The 22,540-nt window shown below is 47.4% G+C and overlaps 2 long non-coding RNA genes across 3 annotated transcripts in view; both read left to right on the top strand.

Annotated features, from left to right (window-relative positions):
- Positions 1 to 3,474: 3,474 nt before the first annotated feature.
- Positions 3,475 to 22,540, top strand: part of LOC125757266 (uncharacterized) — a 116,145-nt gene continuing 97,079 nt past the window's right edge. Inside the window, exon 1 of the long non-coding RNA XR_007415193.1 lies at positions 3,475 to 3,653. This is a non-coding gene — a long non-coding RNA (uncharacterized LOC125757266). The remainder of the gene's footprint in view (positions 3,654 to 22,540) is intronic.
- LOC125757265 (uncharacterized) lies at positions 4,735 to 6,346 on the top strand. Of its 2 annotated transcripts, none has more exons than XR_007415191.1 (3): positions 4,735 to 5,487; positions 5,554 to 5,690; positions 6,073 to 6,346. It is a non-coding gene; the product is annotated as an uncharacterized LOC125757265 (long non-coding RNA). The 2 variants fall into 2 exon arrangements; XR_007415192.1 differs by having other exon boundaries at positions 5,568 to 5,690.

Consider the following 22,540-nt stretch of genomic DNA (forward strand, 5'->3'; position numbering starts at 1 on the left):
TTTAATTTCTCCAGCCAAAATGAGAGATGGTGGAAGAACGCAGCCACAGGAAATTAGGAAAGTGGAGTCACCGAAACGGTACCCGAGCCCAGATGAGCGGGACGGCAAATATTTGCGAGGCAAGCCCTCTGCGTGCACTCCCGAAGTTCCAGTGAACGTCCGTCGTAGAGGCACATGGTACGCCAAAGGAGGAAACGATTATGCTGGACCTGTTGTCGGCCCAGAGCGTATGTCAGGAGAGAAGGATCAACAACGTGCGAGAAAACAGTCGCAGGCTGCGGAACAAGAAGCTGCTCGCACAGACATCATGCCGTTCAACTTGGACAAACGTCGAAGTGTTTCACCGCCACACTATTCACGGAATGCGGTCGAAGCAAAGCTTAGCGACAAGCCTTCTCGTAGTGCCGCGTCAGCAGCGACAATGCAGAATTTCGTGATTCCCGTGCAAAGCGATGGTCGTGCTGCCGGCCGACCCAAAAAGTCCGCTACGTCTCTAAAGACAGCGTCAACAGGTAATGTCCTCAAGCCTGCTTTGCCGTCTCCAAAGCCTGCGAAGGACGCGCCGCTCCGTGCAGTGTCCTCTGCCGCAAGATCTGCGGATTCTTGCCAGCAGAAGGGGCCATCAGCTCGCTTAAAGGGTGACGTTGAAGAACCTGGTGTGCAACGATATCCTGGCTGGCCGGGATACCCGCGAGGATCAACTGCAGCCGCACGGGTCGTGTTGACTGAAGTCCGAGGACCAGGAAACGGGCAACAGGCGCTGAAGTTTGATCCTTTCAAGACGCCTTCTGTCATTCTGGAAGAACTCGTTGTCATTTCGGACACCAGCTACATGCCGCCCCGCTATATCGCAGCGCCTCAAGACCTTCGGAGGAAGCATCTATCGTCATTTCCCGGTCTTCATGGCCCATCCGAGACGAACGACGATGCGCAGAAGAGAGCGGTTGGAACCACCATGAAACGCGATCAGATCGTGACAATGCAAAGGGTGGCTGGTTGTTGTGTGTTTGCGATCATCATCGCCACGGTAATGTTTATCGCATACTTTTTTACGTGGAGCATTGAAAACAAAGACCAGAGCGTTTACACTCCATTCGTAGCCAGCGACGCCAGCGACGCCAGCAACGAAAGTCATCATACACTGCCAATTTTTCCGTTACATTCGGGGAATACGAAAGTTGATACAGTCGGAATCCCCGAAGTGGCGTCGGCGAGCCTTTCACGTGCGGCAAGGTAGGCCTCCACACGAAAGCAGCGTTCGAAGATGACGCAGGTACCCCTGTACTCTCTGCTGGACGATTTGAAACGAAATTTGACTTCGGTAGTTTTACGTCGAATACATCTTTCGTATTGCGGTCTTTCTTGTGCTATCTCGCATCCAGGTTGTCAGTGTGATTAGACAGAGTAACGGGATTCTTTGTACAACTATATTCCATAGCAGTTGCGCAATTGATAATTAGGTTTTCACGCTGGCGATACACTCTAATCACGGTAACGTTTAGGACAGCATAAAAAGACATGTAACCTATAATTTATAAGTGACATGGCTGTTACAGCAATTTTATCTTTGTGTTTTCTTCATTTCCCTCTCTCATAAAGGTTACATCGACAGTAGCGTGCCAAGTTAAAAGCTAAAGCACCGCGATGAGCATTGTAACCTTTAGATTGTAACTTATATAAGCGCAATGACTCATCCGTCAGGGGACCTACACTATGGAGTGGAAGTTTATTGATCAATGTGTCACATCGCGATCTGTCTTGTTCAAGGCTGGCTTTATCAACTGAACAGCGGATGATGTACACACAGAACGGGTCTTGACAGCAGAAAAGCAAATCACAGAAGCAGCGATTTTACATTGCGGCATACTGAGGCAAGCGATGGTGGGGTATGAACTAAAACTGGAGTTCAATAAGGTGAGCCCGCTTCCAAAACCCGTAATTTATGAATTGACATAATCTGCACAGACATCGGCAGAAGCACAAGAACGAAAGACTATCGTATGTTGGTCAAATGTTTCTACTAAACAACTTATTAAGTAGCTCTTATATCTATTTTGCTTTTAAGCCGCAGAAGTAATTAATTTGCCTCCGGGAAGCTTCGCATATGGCGACAAGATAAATTACTGTGAGCACACGACAACCGACCAAATTAAACTGGCGATGCGATCGAAGAACCATCCCGTGGCGCGAGAAAAATATTTTTCCGAGACTCGCAATACAATTTATTCGAATTTCGCTGTCGCGTTGTCTAGTTTGTTTTTTTTTTTCGCGTTATAATTAACGGATCGTAAAGTGCAGCAAACGTCACGGGACAACAGCACCAAACACGCTTAACCGTCATCAATTCGCCAACACGGGAGAAAAAGATGCCGCTGAGTTCACAAAACAGCGTGGGACGGCCGCTCCAGTAGAGAGGCCGCGTAGAGAGATGTATGAGCTCGCGGTGAGTAACAAATGTGGCGTCCTCGAGGCGCCGCTTCAACTTTATCGAACCAGGGACGGCGTCATCTCTCCTAGGCTTTGCACAGCTTGAGGTGTATGCCGGGAAGAGCATTCGAATGCGAGGCGGTTGGTGCGGTTGTTTTGAAGTCGCGTTTGTGCAGTGCTGCTCTTTGTTTCATCGATTTATCCAGGTTTTACACTCCGCGCTTTGTTGACGTGCGTGGTCTAATCGTGTTGTGTACGTGAGTGGCGTGTAACTAGTGATACAGCACGCAAGGACAGTCATTAACGTGCGCGATCCGCCGCAAATCAGCCACGAGGCATTGCAACGGGCACGTTCAGTGGGCTGCGCGGCCGTTGCGACGAGCTGCATTGCTGATTCTTCGCTTGAGACTGGCAGTTGTCGAGCGGATTGCATCCGTTGTTACGTTGCCCGAAGACAGTAGTAAATGTGATTTGCAGGTAAGCAATATTCTCTCTTCAGTACGTTATTTGATTGTGTATATGTACTTATGTCGCATGTTTACCTGAATTCATGCTCATGCTTACGCTACTGTACGAGATGGGGTCGTGTCATACTTTTATGTTTTAAATAAATCGTGTCATACTTTTATGTAATGCATTGTTATTGGCAGTATTTGCTCTGCGTTTGAAATTACAAGATGAGTGTTTGGGCGTATATTATCAAACATCCGACTAAGATCATTCGTTATCATACACGTTATGTGAGAAGAGATGAAGGACAGAAGTTTAACGCTTCTTGCTGTCGCCGTCTTGGTACCTTCAACACGCTCGATGAAGGCTGCAATCACGGTGTGAAATACTGTAGGCGGCATAAACAAAGTGCCCCAGATCGCTTTGCCCAAACGAGCTCTGCGTGCGCAGTAACTCGCTCCTGTCAATGGCAGTCTGGGCTGTTGTCATGTCCTTGTCACCGGTACATGATATTTCGTGGCGTCTATACGCAACCTTTCGCCATGCTTCAAACTCGGCTGCGGTAGTTTTAGGTGGACGAGTGAGGGTTTAAGGCGGTAATGCGGGCTAGTTGGTTGTGATCACTGGTGTTCATTTCGGTAGCGCGCCCCGCCACGGTGGTCTAGTGGTTATGGCGCTCGACTGCTGACCCGAAGGTCGCGGGATCGAATCCCGGCCGCGGCGGCTGCATTTTCGATGGAGGCGAAAATGTCTGAGGCCCGTGTACTTAGATTTAGGTGCACGTTAAGAACCCCAGGTGGTCAAAATTTCCGGAGCCCTCCACTACGGCGTCTCTCATAATCATATCGTGGTTTTGGGACGTTAAACCCCAGATATTATTATTATTACATTTCGGTAGCGCAAAGAAAATTAGACACATTAAAAAAAAAAAGCCCTCGTACAGTGATGTAGCGCGTCGCGCCTGTGCAGCGGGTTTTTGTGTGTTTCCTTGCAGTAAAGTCAGTTGATCTCTAGCGCCCGTCCTGTCTACGTGTCCTCTCTTGTCTTCATAAATTGTTTTGCGCTACCGAAATGAATAAAGCTTTAAATACACGAAAGACAATGAAATGGCGTTAAGAGTGCGTTTTAAGTGTAGTTTTAACTGTCTTAAAGGAAATCACAGGATCCTTCCGTGTGTAGCTGAATGTAGCAAACCCGAGGCACTGAGCCGACCGAAGTAAACATTTAATACACACACACACAAAAGGACGTTTATGACGTGAAAAAAATAAATGGCTAAATCCAGTGCTTTGGATGAGCACGTTTCAGGGGACACGCAATCGACTGGGGGAAGGAACGTGCTCGCGCTAGAGAAAAATGACTGTCACGACGTCTTTATCTCGAGTCGCTCTTGATACCGACTACTCCGTGTGTGTGAGTGCGTACGTGTGTGTGTGTGCTCGTGCGTGTGTGTGTGTGTGTGCTCGCGCGTGCGTGTGTGCTCGTGCGCGCGTGTGTGTATGCGCTCGCGCGTGCGTGTGTGTGTGTGCTCGCGCGTGCGTGTGTGTGCTCGCGTGTGTGTGTGTGTGTGTTTGTGTGTGCTCGCGTGTGTGCTCGTGCGCGTGTGTTCGCTCGCGTGTGTGCTCGCGCCTGCGTGTGTATGTGTGCGTGTGTGTGTGTTTGTGTGTGCTCGCGTGTGTGCTCGTGCGCGTGTGTTTGCTCGCGTGTGTGCTCGCGCGCGCGTGTGTGTGTGCTCGCGCCTGCGTGTGTGTGTGCGCGCGCGCGTGTGAGCTCGTGCGCGTGTGTGTGTGTGCTCGCGCGTGTGTGTGCTTGCTCGCGTGTGTGCTCGCGCGTGTGTGCGTGTGTGTGTGCGCGCGCGTGTGTGTTTGCTCGCGTGTGTGCTCGTGCGCGCGCGTGTGCGTGCGTGCTCGCGCGTGTGTGTGCTCGTGCGCGTATGTGCTCGCGTGTGTGCGCGTGCGTGTGTGTGTGTGTGTATGTGTGTGTGTGCTTTTTGCTTTAGTCGGCTCAGTGCCTCGGGTTTTCAACGTCACCACGTATCAACCCAACCAGACGGGCTTCCGTCAGACTTCAAACTTCTGCGTCTTGACCTAACTTGAAACCTTACCACAAATATATGCTGAAGTCATCTTCATTCCATAGTTGCACTCATACAGATCACAATGTACGGCATTCAAAATTCAGATAATTCATGCTCATACGCTGCTGTAAGAGTTGGGTCGAGTCAGAAAAATAAATTGTCATGCTTTTACGCATTGTTGCCGGCAGTATTTGCTCTGCGTCGCTCGATTACGTCTAACTGCTTCGCTATCAAAACGGGGCAGCTGAGAATATGTTACGCGATAAGCGATACGCTGTGGCTTAACGATTTTTCAGATAGCACGAATGCCAGCAATCGTGCGACGTAGGAGTTCAAAGGGGGACATGGTCAGTGTGGTTGGTATGTCTTTCGATGTCCTTAGTTCCTGGGCGATAAAAATTTGTTCTCTGGCACTGAGATAACTTTTTTTGTGTTCTCGTTCTGTTCTAGGGTGCAAGCAACGTGTCATTGTGGTTAGAAAAAAATGAATCAGTATACATGTGATTTAACTGTCAAAGCCGGAATGTTTAAAGGTACGTAGACAACACAAATGATTTTTTCCCGCCATATTAAATGTGTTGCGCTGGAAATGTTTACAGCATACATCCCGCAGGTATGCTGGGATGATCTCCTATCAGGCAGCTTGGAAACTTCCAGACGCCGATATGCCTTACGTTCGGTGCAGCCGAGGTTATGAACTGTCAAGTGGAATATGCCCCTTGAGGAAAACAATTAGGTATGAGCATATTCAAGCTCCACGTGAAATGCCAAGTATGGTCACTGAAAAATGTAAATTGCAATGTTTCTGTTTCTAATCACCTGCTGTCGTGTTTCTGCTACTAAACTGTTACTTACATTATTGTATTGCTGACTCTTGTGCTAAACAGAAGTAAATTGCATTTGGGATTAACGTGCGTTTTCAAATAAGATTTTTGTTTTCCGATAAACGTATTTCACAGGATAGTAGATTTGAGGAACGCTTATGTATTGGTCAAGTAACACCCTTCTTTTTGGGGGGGGGGGTGGAGTATGTGTCTCACATTACGTGCTATCGGCAGTTGGGTGCAAAGTGGCAGTAACCGTTGGAATAGTGCAAAATAACGGTCCTCTCCTTTTAGGATCGACTGTCCACTCAGCGAGGAGATTGCGGAATCAGCAACTGACATATTGACTGATGAAACATGATGGTGCGTGCAGCAAGAGAGGGTTTGACTGCAGATCCTGACCACCTGCTCCTGTAAATTTGTACCAACCACAGGCGAAAACAAGAAGAAACGCTTTGAATACCTGCGGTCTTCTATCAGCTAGACAAGTCCCTGAAGCTATAAATCAATAAACTTTGATGTATTCTGCTTTGGAGGTATAAAGCAATGAAATATGAATTCTTTTCGAATGGTGCATGCTTTTTTTTTCTTCAGAAAATTTCTTGTGAGCACGCACAACCCGAGCAACAAAAGTAAAGGACTGACAATCACCCTCTTTTTGGCTGCCCTCTGGGTTTCAGCTGTCCTGCAGTACCAGCATTTATGGTATGCCGCACACACTAGTGTACTTAAGGAGAAGCACGACGCTGATCACGTATTATTTGCAGGGGCTCCACTCAGTATAACAGCTCTACCCGTGGCCCACCCACCCAGATGTCGCCTAACAAAGGGTATGTGCCTCTTTTTTCTTTCGATCTTCTTTCTGCGACACATTTCGGACCACTCGCTACGCGCATGATCGGCCCAGCCAAGTGTCGTCTAGCAAGAGAAGCGTGGCTCTTCCTTTAGGGCTTCTTTCTGTGCACGCCTAATCTTTTGTACTTCTTTCTGCGGCTTTATTATGCAGCGTACAAATATGTACACAGAGTAATGAGAACTTTCACGGCGGTGTCATATGGCCTGCCCTGTCCTGAATACGCACGCTGGAGCTTTGGAATAATTCTGGTGCATGTCTGCATAGATCACGACAGTTGCAGTGTCCGTGGCAAGAGATGTACGCTTCCCTAATCGCAAGAAAAAAACACAAAACAATTTCCTTTGGAGTTGGCTTAGAGCTTGCATGCATCATAACGTCACACCTTCGCCCACAAGCATCGCGTCGTTCAAATGCGGTCTGCCACTAAAACGATAATTAAGAAGAGCAGGTGATTGACAGATATTCTTAATCATGAGTTGTGCCATGTGTATCAGACAAGTATCCTCTCTTGATCCAATTACGTAGATGCTTAAGCATTACAATTTGCATCTCTCGAGAAAACCGCGTTCCGGCTCTTGATATGCGCTCTTAGTATTATTGTATGTTTTGCGTATGCATACATTTGAATTTACTGCGTGTTTTTCTGATAATATCATTCAGCATTCGTTTATGATATGCACAAACGTACCAGCCAGCTACTTATTACGCGATGATTTCAGACATTTCTTTGGGTTTTGCGAGAAGTACGTAAAACTGACTTAACGTGGCGTATGGCGAATGGTCTGTATATCAATTTTGAATATACTCTATGCCGTGAAGAGCAGTGTTAATTCTCCGCGCACTTCTTTACCGCCTTCAGCAGCTTCCCTGCTTTGTCAACTTCCCATTTTGTCAGTATCCACGTTTCCAATGCTGATCCCATATTTGAAGGTGAACAAAATGGCAAATAGCCCTATAACAAATAGACGGCTGGTATTTATTATCGGATAAGACACAGTTTGATAAGCACGAATCACACAGTCAATGAAAGTGCACGAGCAGCAGAAAAATAATTGAAGTGTTATAATCACGCCAGCCTATGCTTCAAACTGCATAGAAGTTGGACCAAGAGAGGATGGCCTGACACGTATACCATGATACTGTTATAAAATCTCTTGTCTTCACTGATATTGACGGGTCGACCACATTTTAATAATAATCGCGGTTCATCATTGCTGTAGTGCATGCTAACTCCAAGTCGCCTCGAATATGCGAATGTTTTGTTAGCTGCCTCTTCTAATAAGCGAAGGCGACGCGTTTGGCCTCGGTCACCGCAATTGTCACGTTCTATAAGCAGTCATGCACTTGATTTATTACAATGCGCCATCGCGTGTGTTCCGAGAAGCACCTTCCATGTGACACCTTCCGCAAAGGTTCGCATTTCTTAGCGTACGTATATGAACGGTGTATGAAAACCGCACAAGGAAGCGCGGAAAAAACACGAGGCATGCGCAGCACGAAGTGCGAAAGAGTGGAAGGCTGTGCTTCCGTTGCTGTGGCACAACTGGCTGATCCATGTGATGAGCGTAACCTCCTGGAATGCGTCGAAGAAAGAAGAGCGAAGGAAAGAAGAGGCGCAGAGCGGTGGCCGTATAAAATCTCCTGCAAGCCGTTTTGTGTAAACAGTATACCGTGTACTGTACAACGTAACCTCTATTTTTACGTGATGTGGCCGTATAAAATCTCCTGCAAGCCGTTTTGTGTAAACAGTATACCGTGTACTGTACAACGTAACCTCTATTTTTACGTGAGAATGCTCGATACTGTGAACGGGTACTAAAGGTTACTAGATAACTTCTATTTTATAAGTACACAAATTTGTGAAAATGTGCACCTTTAGTAAACGTTACCGTGCTTAGAGTGTACCTAAGAGCGGCGCGTTTAATTTACAGCTGTATTGGTCATGTGATAGGCAGACTCATGCCAGATATTTGTTAATTCCCCTTTTTACTACATAGAACTACGCGTCAGCGAGTAAGTTATGAACTCCACCGACTAATTGGAACTTCCGGTTCAGAGGGAAGTGTATGTTCGGAAGAAATAGCGTTTTCGATTGATTACGATTGATAGTGTAGGTTCTGAGAGGTGCTTTTTCTTTCGATACCGGTGAGATAACTTAAAGGGTTGGTATGTACATTACATTCTCACCTTCTAGATGACACTCTTCGAAGTGTTAATTGACATTGTGAATCGATAATTCGAGAAAATTGGAGCTCGCAAAGGTTTCAGAATGAAAGCCGTAACGAACTGTTGCTGCGCCTTAGGGGCCTTAGAATGGTTTTTGAGGTAATGCATACATTTCAATGAATGTTCCTATAAGCAAACGGATTATACAGGGTGAATAATTTAGAACTGGCCTGTTTCACTGGGCTGCAGGTTTCTCACAAAGTATCGCATTTTAATGCGGCCTGCTGCAAAACATGCAGGAGGAATGAATATATAGAGACTGGTCCCGTTTTTTGGTGTGCAATGGAGAAAAAAATAAACAGGAAAAAATCTGCAGATCCCACGCGTTGTAGGAAACGGTTTTATGCGAAACAAGCAGCGAGTACTTCTATGTTGTATTTTATGGCTTTGAGGCAAGCGTTACGAGGTGGACTGACGTGTTTTTGTAAGTGTAGTAGCTGTGTGCACATCGTCGGCTTACCAGGCACGTCGACAACACTGGCGTTTAGAAGATAACTTATGGTCTGACGTAACGTCAGCCCTCACGTTAGAGTACATACGTCAGTATTATCAAAACTAAGTGCACTATATGGTGCAATAATGTGAATATCATACGTAACTTTCGTTAATGTATTCCTCCGGAGTCGAGCAATGTTTCAATATAGCTTGCCAAATCGTAGGAATACAAATGTAATGTTTATTAGACTGCTATAAAAGCGGAGGCAACACTGGAACCACAGACGGTAATCTGACACGACGCCTGTATCGTAGGAGTACATATGTTGTTATTGCTCTCTTGTAAAATTAGATAGCCAGCACCACAACAACAATTGGCGTTGCACCGACATTACGCCTGCTGTTTTTCCAAACCAGTTTATAGACCTAGAGTGGCTCTGGTAGAATACCTGTTGGCCACGCAGAATTCTTGGGTTCGATTGCTGCTGGGATGCTAATTTTATTGCGATAGCAATTTATGAAAACTCTCGGGAGATTTTTGCCGTCGCCGTCATGTCCCGGATATGTATATGTATATATAAATAAAAGCCACAAATAAATATAGTTCAGAAGAAAAAACTCCCAAGCACTGTACCGGGGTTTCGAACCTGCGACGCCTCGCTCTGCAGCTCGCTGCCGTATACAATTACGCCATGCCTCACTCGGTCTTGAGGATAGTAACGGCAGAATAGAAACGCACGCGGCGTTGGGTGAAACGCATGGGACGCCACACGTGGCGAAATTAAAAATATGCTAGACACTTGCCATGCTGCATCGTTGCCCGCGCTGCGTTTGCGCCGTATCGCTTGGCGATGATAAACGGAAGGGCGCGATAATACGGTACACAAGGAAGTACACAAGGTCGCTTGGCGACCCACGCTAGTTTTTCATTTTGAGGTTGTAGCTCCACGCCACTCGTGGCCAGTCAGTCAGGGAAAAAGAAGAGAATCCCGTGGTTCGTGGTGTCGCGAGCTAGTGGGAACGCTTTGGCTCATGTAGACTTATGCCACAGGAGGGAAGATACGAGACGGCTGAACCATAATCACAGTATATGTTACACCGCGACCAAAATTCTGCGGCTAAAATTACAGCGCAAACGCACAAGTCACCCACGAAGAAAAGAAATATACGACACAAACGCTGACTAAACACTGCTTCATTCTTTCATACGCCAATGCATATAAGCCCAAGGCAAAGTTACCGCAAATGCGCACACAACAACAGCTCTAAACCAAAACGTGTAAGAAGGATGATAGTGTATTAGTTACGCGAAGACATGAAATCACATTCAGACGGGTGTAGAGAAAAAGAAGAAGAGGAATAAGGACAAAGAAGTGCGTTTGCGCTGTAATTTTAGCCTCAGGAATATGTACAAACTATAGCCAAATGAAGTTTTATTTTAGCGACCAGACTCGACGCCCGCAGGGAACGCGAGCCGTGGCTTCACGTGCCACTGCCAAGTGCCGTCCTTATTTTCTTCTCTTGAAGTCGCGCGCTCTGTGGTTTTGTTTGCCGCCCTAAGGAAGGCGCTGCAGCGTCTTGGGATAACGCCAGCGCAAGAGCCCGAGAGTGGCTTGCGTTGTGCGCATGCGTACTGGCGGCTCGCAAATTTCTTGGGTCTCCAATTCTAAAACTTCTAGTGTTTCGCCGGAATTGGGATGTGAGCCTTGGACTTGTACTTTGACATACAAGGCGTGGTCGACCGTGCTCGCGCGATTATCTCTTGAGGAGGAGTTATTGTACGTCTTGGGCTTTCACGGCAAAGTTTGCATTGAAACTATAGACCACACGTAGGTTACTTTGCTCGCTGCAGCGGCCGCGTTTGCGAAAAGTGTGATCTGCTAGCTAGAAGAGCCAAGTTAGGGGTTAGTTGAAGTAACAACTGTGACAGTTCGCGCTCCTCCTATGTATACGTGTGCGTTCTTTTGATGCCTCTTTCTTTGTGTTCAAGCAGGGCGCTGCAAGTGTCTAGCTATATAAGAGTTGTTAGTTCGCACTCGCCATGTTTTGTTTTTTTTTCGTTTCCTGCGTCCTTTGCGCGTGGTAAACGGGTATGTGCCACACGTGTCTGGAGGAAAGGGTGTGACGACGTAGGCGACAGGATTTTCACGTTATTCATGTCATGACCCGACAGTCATATTCGTCAAATCCTCTTACTCTTCCATGCCAATTTTGGTCTACATCAAGTTAAGGAGGCGATCATGAGAGCACCGAGACGTAGGCGGATAGATAGATAGATAGATAGATAGATAGATAGATAGATAGATAGATAGATAGATAGATAGATAGATAGATAGATAGATAGTGCCAAAGGTTCGCTAAGAGATGCTTCGCATTTAATAACCAAAAGCGCGAACAGCTATACAAGGAGGGATGGCTTGCGCCTATAAAACGTTCTTAAGAAAACTTGGAGGACGCTTGACCTTCCCACGCGATGTGTTAAGACATTGAAAAAATTGCACTTTTATTGAAAACGCGCCGAATGGAACGGACGTGTAACGCGTTGCAGGTGCTAATCGCGGAAGCCGCATTAATGACGAATTACTTTACTTTACCGCTCCCAGAGGGCAACACTACCCCGCACCGCTAGTGCGAAGCCGCCTTAATTTTTAAAGACGATAGTCTTTCTTGGGGAATTAAACACTGAAATTTCGGTCTGTCTGTCTTTCTGTTTGTCTGTCTGTCACCCGATTCAGCCACCCGGCCAAAGTTTAATCACTTGTTCAACGCCCATTCATCTTGAACTGGCAGCGCCGTTCATACTTGCGAACATTGTGGATCAAAAAGCAAATGTTACGCATATCTGAGGTGCGACATCAATACGTAAGTATTAGGTGGTGTGTTCCTTTACTAGAAAATACATAGACACGTAATTCTAAAGACTCTAGTGTTTCTTAGACTGCGCTGAAAATGCTAGTGCTTCTTGGGCTGCGCTGCAAATGCAACGCCATGAGCCAACATAGAGGAGGAGGACTCATGTAGTACGGCCGGCAGAAGACTCGTCTTTCGACGACATTTGCAGCGAAGCACGCAGATACGCGTCCATTTTTTTTTATCCTTAGCATCTATCGGGAATTTTCGCTCTCCGACAACGCCGCCGACGCTGCTACCGCTTTTTCTGCGACACGGGCTCCTGAATGCTATCGCCTTGATATTTCCAAAGTCTATTCTCGCCGTTCCTGGTTTGATATATACTATGACTCACCTGTGGCGCATACCCGCATTCCATCCACCATGGTATGCGGGTATTAGCCAAACAGCACCAAGGGAAAGGTTTTCATGACGTATGCGACAAGCATGTTAATCGTATTCGTGATACAGTAATTCCCTTCCATGCTAATTTTGGTGTGTACAAAGTCGAGCAGACGTCCACGAGAGCACAAAGTCGTAGGCGGCTAAATAGATAGATAGATAGATAGATAGATAGATAGATAGATAGATAGATAGATAGATAGATAGATAGATAGATAGATAGATAGATAGATAGATAGATAGATAGATAGATAGATAGATAGATAGATAGAAACGGTCAAAGCCCATTTGGTACGCAAAAAAATGCTTCGCATTTAATATCACTCTGTACATTGGAACAGGCAAAACAGTGTCTCGTACAGAATTGTACATGTTTTTCCTTCCAACACACGTAATTGTGCTCGGCAGAAGCGTAGAATCGCATCAGGCGTCGCACCATGTGAATTGCACATCGAGTGGGTGGTTTAAAGGCCCACCTATGACAAAGCGCAATGACATAATGAATCACTATCATCAGCAATAGGATCAAGAAAGCGTGCAGTTGCGTAAGTGGGCGCATTCCTTTACGGGTGCACGGTGGGTACTTCGCTAATTCGCGGAATGGTGAATTATGGCAGAGTGGGCACTTCAAGACTTTACTTGCAGTTGGCTTTTTAGTTTTAAATAGTTATTGTTACACGTTTAGGTGTTCCTTACCTCATGGAATGGTTGAGGTGTGCATCGAGAAGCAAAACCTGGCTAGCGGATGAGGAGGTGATGCCTACGTGGTCCAATTACGCTCTCGCGTTTCACTCTTGAAGGCGAAGCTCAAGCGTCCGGGAAATTTCGAACGTGTAACTGCACCTAAATAAGGGGCGAGAAAATCACAGGAAAAATTTGTAATACGCTCGGTTATTTAGAAATATTGTAAAATTGCGTTGTTATAGAAAGCAGGGATGTTTTTGCACGCTTTTTAAAGCTATGACGTGCAAGGGAAATGGCTCTCGGAAGAGCGGAAACAATGTGTTACCATTGGGACCTTAATGGACATGTTCAAGTCGCAGAACTGATGACTCTGTGTTGAAGGTGTATGTAGGAAATAACGATATCAGGGCGTGTTATCACGACGCTGATGCAATGGCTGCCGTGAGAGTTTGAATTGAAATTTTGTTATGCTTTTTTATAGTCATAACAGATGTGAAGCAAAACCAGGTATACATAAATCCTCTGTAGTGGTGTGCCCTGCGTGTGATGCCTGTGAAATAAGTAAAATCAATAAAGCATTGTTTTTTTATTTATTGTGGTAACTAGAGAAAAAGGCTTATCGAACTACGAGTTCATCGGATTGCATGAAACTTTACTGTTCGTTATGAAACAAACTCACACGTCTATGATCTGATTCATTAGAAATCTGGAAGCTTATCACTTGGTATTTCACTCATGCTGCATAAAGCAATCGTTACTTTTTTATTGACATTTATCGATGTTATCGTCTCATTAGTTTCTGTACACTAGAAATTCTTCAATGTAGGGTTGTCCATGTTTTATCTTTTAGGAACATTAATAATTTATTATAATTTACGTTACATTAATCTGGTTTATGAACTATACACGTCTTGATTTTTTAAATCTAGCCTCTTTCACATCTTGTTCATTTAATGGAGTACTTGGTGCCCTTGTTTGTTTTTCTGATCTTTTTTCTGGCCGCTCCATAAATGATTCATCATCCGTAGTGGACAAATGCCATGGTTGAGGAGCATTATCATCATCGACAACGAACGAGAACATGACAAGAAGAAGCCATGATTGCGACGAGGAAGGAAGCCATGTTTCTGATAGGAATGCACATCGTAAGTTTAGATGGAGAAAGATAAACTTTTTCAGTTAAAGTCGACACCATTTGAAAGGAACCATTTGCAAGGTGATAATTTTCACCGACAATTCTTTCCCCTCGCCTGCAGGTTCCCAACATCGTTGGCGTGGCCCGCTTTTCGTACGGATTTCATCGAACGGTATCAGGTGACTCGCCTAGATAAAGTCATCGTATGATGTGTTTTTGACTTTACGTTGCATATTCCGAGGTCGCCGAAATTATTGCCGAAGGCCCTTGTGAACCATTAGCCGATTGTTGGCCCAGTTGGTGCGAATGTATATCGCCCGTTCTTGTCCTCATCCTTGGAGCACTATGATCCCAACAATTCCCACCACAGCGCCTGCTGCAGTGCTTGCCTTGAAACAGGGCGTTCAACCCCGTAGTAAAATTTTTACACACACGCAGCGACGCAAGCTGTAGTTACAATATTTGCAGCCTTCTTTACAAGTCTGCAGTTATGCATATTCATGGTGTTGTGGCAGCAAACTGGCGGTTAGGTTTAGCGGCGGGGCTTCCGGCGCACGCACGACGAGAGGCAGCTTGATGTGGAACGCGTGATGTTTGAAGAACTTTGCTTCTTTAAGGTTGAGTATATGAATTCGTTAAGAGCCGTCATACCTGACTTTCTAGACTGGCGACTGTGGCATAGAAAGCACGATCGTGAGGCTCTATCTATAAACATTCCGGAGGTGCAGTAAAACTTCTGCTCGTAAGAGTTGCTTTATACACACCGAAGTCATTGCAATGCACAGTAACACGGTGAAGGGAGTCTTGTCCTCTGCTCTGTCCATGTTACTTTGCGCCACACTGACCTCACTACATCTCAAAGATGGCTGACGTTTCTTAAGTCGGTCGTCGTCGGCGCGACAGAACTATTCTCTCAATTCTAGGGTTTCTTGTTAAACCCACTGTTATTGGGTGGTCGGGAGTAGCCACGTAGATCTCGAACAAGAACAGAGGCGACCACAAATACGTATACGTCGTTCGTTGTCCCTGTTAAATGCGCGAAGATCTGGATGAGGGCGGAGAATATGCCAGATATCTGCGCCTTTTATACCTCCTTGCACTGTGCTGGTTGCGGCCAACGTGACAGCGTGAAAGACTACGAAAGATTGACGCTTCTTTCGTACCATCGAGCGAACGCGTTCGGTTTCTATGGACTGATGATCCACCGATGCATTCTAAAGAAAAGGTCACCTAGCGCCGACTGGGCCTCCGAGCACAGCTGGTCAATGGCCGGAGCTCGGCTTTGTAAATACAGTATAGTCCAAGTCTTACGATTGTCTCCACGTGCTCGTTCGTGTTCTGCGAGTACCTCAGAAACTTACCTAAGAAGGGGATTTGCTCAGGGAGCTCGTGTCTTTGTTAGACACAACCAATGAAACTTGGTAATTTTAAGGTTTCTTTCCAGCTCTTCGATTGTGGCACGCATATTAGAGGCTGTGACTAGTTTTCTATGTGAGTAAACTTGCGTAAAGGTCAGAATGAAGACTTCCAAGATCCCAATTAATAAAAAGAAAATACTTGCATCAAGTGAACCAAGCAGGCAGGTCAGCCTTCACGACACCGCAGTGAATCCTACGTCTCCAGGAGCGAAGTCATAAGTCAAATTTGGCAGATACCTCGCACTGCGGTAGTCAATTTTATGTGAAGCAGTCAGCGATTAGCAGCGTTTGCCGTTCTTGCTTTGAGCCAAGCGTTACAAGGTGGGTCGACGTCTTCGTGTAAATTGAATAGTTTCTCTCATACCGCGTGCATGCCAGGCACGTCGACTACAGTGACATGTAGAAGGTAGCTCAAGGTTCGATGTAACATAGTCACTCGCTTGCAGGAAGGATGTCACTTTCATCGCAATGAAGTGCGCGCGGTGGTACGGCGATCTGCTTATTATAAGTAAAGATTGTCGGCGTATTCGAGCAGCGCTTGCCTATACCTTGCCGAGTCACATGAGTACATACATAATGCTTATCACATTGTTATCAAATCGTATAGCCACTATGCCATAATTGATCTTTTTACGAAGTAGCGAGGTAGCCACTACGCTTCTGTAAGAGAGTATGCGCACTTACGTAGCTGCAAGCCTTGCTGATGCACTGGCTGATAATAATGGTGAAGTACGGCTGAGCCCTTTGTAATTGGTGGATAGCACTAAACCACCAACTCTTTACGCAATGCGCATTGTGTGACCCCTGGTGTTATTCTGCTCCTCTGTCGCGCAATATTACGTCTGTTGGCGTAATTCCTCGCCTGACATGACACCTGCATAGCGTATTTTTGCGGAGAAGACTCAAGCATTGACGGGGCTCTGTGGTAGAATGCTCGACTGCCCACAGAGTACCTGCTTTTTTTCCCTGTTTTTTTTTCTGATTGTGCGCGATAGCTGCAACTGACGCCGGCGGCGAACAACTACGCCATAGAAATGGGCTGTTGCTGTGAGGTCATAACAGCTTACGCTGTAGAAGGACACAGCACAATACAACAGTTGCAAACCGGGGTAAAAGATGAAAAAAAAAGAAACATATCTGAATCTATGCGAAAGTGCATACACCATGGCAAAAGCATTTTACAAGTGCTCTCCGTGGCGTCGCACCTTCACGAAATGAAAGGTGGAAGGGCATAAGGACGCGGTACCTTGAATAAAACGAAGTTAACCGGGAAAGCACCTTGTTGAATTATTCAGTTTTGTAGCCTGACAGCTTTCGGAATGCGCATGCGATGCACTTCAAAGCAGTCTTTTCGCTTCTCATCATGCCGTTGCCTTTTGTTTCTTTAATATTCAGAACTTAAAATCTCCTTGTGCGTAATTTTGTGACATTTATGGAACGCACGTGTCTGGTTGAGCTCGACATGTGTAGCTGGAAGCACACTGTCTCAAGAGTATTTCGTGTTGACAAACGTCCAGAAAGAGTGTCTGAAAATAGGAACATTTACCTTGTACGTGTACTTTTTAACGTTACCGTATTACCGGAATACCGGATCGCGTATAGCGTGTTACCGGAACGCATGTTTTAGAAAAGCTTTAGCTCGCCATACGTAAGCGTATACTTTTACGTTTGCGCAGTCCACTAAATGGGGACGATAACTGCATTTAAACTACATTTATTTAGATAATATTCAATTACCGCTGCGGCAAAATCGTAAGAGAGGTTTTTTAGCACGCGCAGCATCCCGGTAAAAGCAAAGGGGTGTAGCAATACAGGGTTACCGGACGATGGTGTCGACATCTTGTGACTCTTCATGCAACCACGTTTTGTTTGTTTAGTTTGTTTCGCTTAGTGTTTTTGAGGAAAAAGAGGAATAAAAAAGCAGCTCATTCGTAGTTATGCTGCTGCAAGGCATTTACATTGGAAGTATAATGCTCGATGTTTCTTCAATAGCAGTTTTGTGCTTACCTGGTTCAGCTTGGCCCCGCTAGATGGCGCCACATATATCTAGCTTGTCAGGGGCTCTAGGCCTCTCACGTTTACGGATTCAGTATTCTAGGTCGCTCTAGCCTCGGTAATTCGGCTGAAACAAGGTGGTCGTAAGTGGCGCTCGCACTTCGGCTTATTTTAACTCGGCGGCTGGAGTCTCCGCGAAGCGGATATCGCGAGTAGGCGCGAACGTAGGTAAATTTGCGAGATAGGGCCGTAAACGTAAAGCCTATCTTGCGAATAGTTTACGTTCCGTAAAGGTTCGCGCATGCGCAGATTCCACCCGGTATGCGGTAACACGGTAACATAAAGAAGTGTACGTACAAGAGAAAAGTTCCTAATGCTTAAATTGTGACGACGTCATCTTTCTACTCCAGCGGTAGGCGGCCTAATATTGGATGCGTGGCTTGGATCCGAGTGCGTCGCCAACATCTGTACCGACACGGGGATGATCCTGCTTCTTTGGAGAGAGGTACGCATTACTTGTACAGCAAGGTATGGCTTGATGGTCTCGGTAGTATTTGTCCCGTAGAAGTTGCCAATTCTGAGAATTGCTATGTGGTACGCCGGTATAGACGATTTTACATCCGACAAATGGGCGCTGCCATATTTGGCTGTTAGACTAATGTTTCCTTAATATGTGTATGTCATCGCATGAGATTAACAAGGCGACGAAGCATCATATGCACTAACCGAGCCGTTTTCATGCGCTTGCGTCTATTGTGCCACTATTCGTTTAGCTGCTAAAGATACAAAATCGCAAACAGCCTAATATAGCAACACCGAAACCCATCCGTAAAGTAGTCTATAGTTCACTTTTTACCAACGCGTACATGATCTGCATGACCTGAATAAGAGTGAAAAAGGTGCTCGACATTGTGTGCATCACGTGAACTAAGCCTATCAATTTTCATGCGGATCCTTGGCAAAATGACGCCCTCGTGATGGATCGTTCAGTTCATAATGGAATATGGTGACGTGGTTCCTTGATGAGAAAACGCACTTTGATTCGACCTTATCAGGGTAAGGAAGCGTCGAAAATGGGCATTGTGCAGCAAGACAATGACGTCCGGCTCTGAATTTCTGATCTTTAGCACTGATGAGACTCTTCACCACATGCATGTGTGCTCCAAATGCCTCCATTGAAAAGTGTGAAACTGTAGCGGCGGACCGGGCACAAAAAGACACTAAAATACCTCTAGGTCTTGCAGGCTTGGCATTGAACCGGTCTCATCGACAGATGGCTCATTTACTGAGAGAGAATATTGCCACGCGCGCTTCTTTTTGTCATTTTTATGTAACTGGTCCATTGCACGCATAGCCGCCGCCTTGTGCAAGCCGCGCCCTGATGTCTGGGAACCTTCCAGATTATCTTAGAATCTTCTTATGGCTTGAGCGCGCAAACACGAACAGTTGAGCTTATTGTCGAACTAACGCGACCACCATCTATAAGGCTCGAATGTTCCATGCTGCATGTATAAATGCCGACGCGCCTTACCGCGGACCAGTTTATCGACGGCCGACGCTCTGTTCGCTGCTATCAGTGTACAGTGTGTATTGCTGCAGTTTGACTTTCCGTTTCCCGGCCACAAGTTCGGCCATATAAAGAGTTTCATCTTCGACACGCCGACTGCTGCCTTTGTCGACGTCACGACCCTGTGACATCTGGTGGAGATGCTGTTCGTCCATGTTCCGGACGCCCCCGTAAAGCCATGAACCCAGCCTACGTCGCGGAGAAGACATCGAAGCCAACGATGACCAGCGAGCTAGCCGTAGGCGACAAGGTCTACCATCGGAGTACGGGCCCCTGCCCGACAAGACCAGCAAAACCCTGACCATGACCACCACATCAGCGACGGCGACAACACCCATGGCGCCTGCACCTGTGCTGCTACATCAACCGAGGGAGTCACCTACCTTCCGCGGGTCACCGCTCGAGTACCCGGAAAGTTGGCTTGAAAGGTATGACCGCGTCGCTCTTTTCAGCGACTGGACTGATCACGACAAGCTACGGCACGTGTATTTCGCCTCGGAAGACACCGCCCGAACATGGTTCGAGAACCGAGAGGCCACGCTCACAACCTGGGACATCTTTCGTACGACGTTTCTGAATATCTTCACGAGCATCGCCCACAGGGTAAAAGCCGCTGCTTTGCTGGTGACAAGAGCTCAGCTACCGAGTGAGACCACCACCGTCTACACGGAAAAAATGACGTGACTTTACCGCCTGGGCGATGCTGCCATGCCTGAGGAGAAAAAGGTGCGCTTCCTTATGCGGGGAGTGAAACAAGACCTCTTTGCAGGATTGGTGCGGAACCCACCAAAGACAGTCACCGAATTTCTAACGGAGGCATCAACAACTGAAAAATCTCTCGATATGCGGACGAAGCAATACAACCGCTCAAGCCTGTCTACAGGCCACACCGAAGAGAACTCGCTAGGCACCGACAGCCTACGGGAAACCGTCAGAGCGATCGTGCGGGAGGAGCTGAGCAAGGTCTCACCTTCGGCGCAGCATCAAGTGCATTCGATGGGCGACATAATCCGCGAAGAAGTCCGGCAATCGCTGGGAATTCCCGAACCACCGCAGCCTTATCCGGAAGCTATGAGTTACGCTGCTGCAGCGTGTCGTAACGCTCCCCCTCCGCGCCCGCGTGGAGGTACCGCACCGCCGCCAGGCGCCACCACCGACGCCATACCGCCCGCCTGTCGGCCAGCGCTACAGCCCGAGGAAGACCGACGTTTGGCGCGCCTCCGACCACCGCCCACTGGGCTACGATTGCGGAGAGGCTGGTCATAACTACCGCCCCTGCCGCTACAGTCAGATGGGCCTGAGTGGATTTGCCATCAACGCGCCAGGTCCAGACCGAGGTGAAAGGCCACGTGACATCGACGACTATCTCGTAGGAGCGCAGTGGACTCCCTGAGGAACTTCCGGATTGCTGTCGCCAGGCCGCTACGTCTCTCCCCAACGCCGACCATACACTCGCCCAACGAGGGGCCGCGGTCACCTAGCCCGTATCCGGAAAACTAAGGGCAGCAACCGATGGAGGAGCGGTTGCTGTACGACGAACTACCGAAGATCCTCCGCCGCCGACAAGAACGCGGCGACGATATCCTAATAACACGACGCGAACCGTACGGAGCCCTCACGACGAAACTTCGCGGCCCGAAAAAAACCTGACGACGCAACGTCGAAACAGCGGGACAAACCGACAAAGCCGTGATCCGACGCCACGACCTGACCGCAACGCAAGACGACGAACAAGCGACCTCGACGTTCTTATCGACGGCCACAGCGTCACAGCTCTCGCCGACACCGGAGCCAACTATTCTGCCATCAGTGAACCGTACGCCACGAAGTTGAACAAGGTCAAGACCGCCTGGGAAGACCCTGAAATCCGGACAGCTCGAGGTCACCTAGTAACGCTGGCAGTAATCTGCACAGTGAGTCTCCATTAACAACCGGATTTGTCCCGCAAGCTTCGTGGTCCTACAGCATTGCTCGAGCGATGTCATCCTTGGTATGGACTGCTTAGGCCTTCATGGTGCAGTCATCGACCTGAGATCCAAGTCGATAACACTATCCATAGAAAAAGCTCTGGCACCGCACACCCCGCCAGGGAAGCACGCCTTGAATGTGCTGGAAGGCCATGTCACCATTCCCCCTCGCTCCTGGGTCATCATGTCCGTTGGCACTCAGAAATGAGCAGACCTGGAAGGCGTCGTTGAACGCGACCAGCAGCAGTTGATTAACTGCGAGATTTGCGTCGCAAGAGGAATAGCCGAGTTGACGGGAGGGAAAGCAACAGTGGTGCTCACAAATTTCAGCAACGTGTATAAGCACATGAACAAAGGCACGACGGTCGCCTACATCGAACAAATTGTGGAAGCCACCAGTGCTTTCGCCCTCACCGATTCTTCCGAGCCTACGCTGACGAACCAAGCTCCTCAATCAGCTTTCGACGTCAATCCTAGCCTTCCGAAGCATAAGCAAGAACAGCTCAAAACCCTGTTTTTGCAATACAAGGAATGCTTTTCGTCGTCGTCAAGAATTTGGCAGACCCCAGTCGCAAAACATCGCATAATTACAGAGGAAAGTGCCGGACCACGCCGTCAGAGCTCGTGCAGAGTTTCGACGCAAGAACGCGAGGTCGTAAAGAAACAAGTCGCGAAATGCGACGCGACCACATCATCCAGCCGTCCGAGAGTCCGGGTGCGTCACCCGTGGTGTTAGTGAAGAAGGATGGTACCCTACGTTTTTGCGTCGATTATCGTCGCCTGAACAAAATCACAAAGAACGTGTATCCTCTCCCACGTTTAGACCACGCCCTAGATCGACTGCACAACGCCAAGTACTTTTCGTCAACGTCCCTCAAGACCGGCTACTGGCAAATCAAAGTCGACGAGAGACACCGACAGAGTACTGCCTTTATGACAGCAGACGGCCTCTTCGAGTTCATGGTCCTGCCCTTCGGTCTTTGCTCGGCGCCTGCGACTTTCCAACGCGTTATGGATAGAGTACTGGCAAACTTACCTCGTGTACTTGGACGACGTCGTTGTGTTTGCCTCAACCTTCGACGAGCACCTCCGGCGCCTTGAGGCTTTACTTCAAGCAATCAAAACCTCTGGACTCACTCTGAAGCCAGAAAACTGGCTTCAGAGTGAGTCCGAGCTACTGACACACCT

The sequence above is a fragment of the Rhipicephalus sanguineus genome, chromosome 2, assembly GCF_013339695.2.
Source record: "Rhipicephalus sanguineus isolate Rsan-2018 chromosome 2, BIME_Rsan_1.4, whole genome shotgun sequence".
Lineage (NCBI taxonomy): Eukaryota > Metazoa > Arthropoda > Arachnida > Ixodida > Ixodidae > Rhipicephalus > Rhipicephalus sanguineus.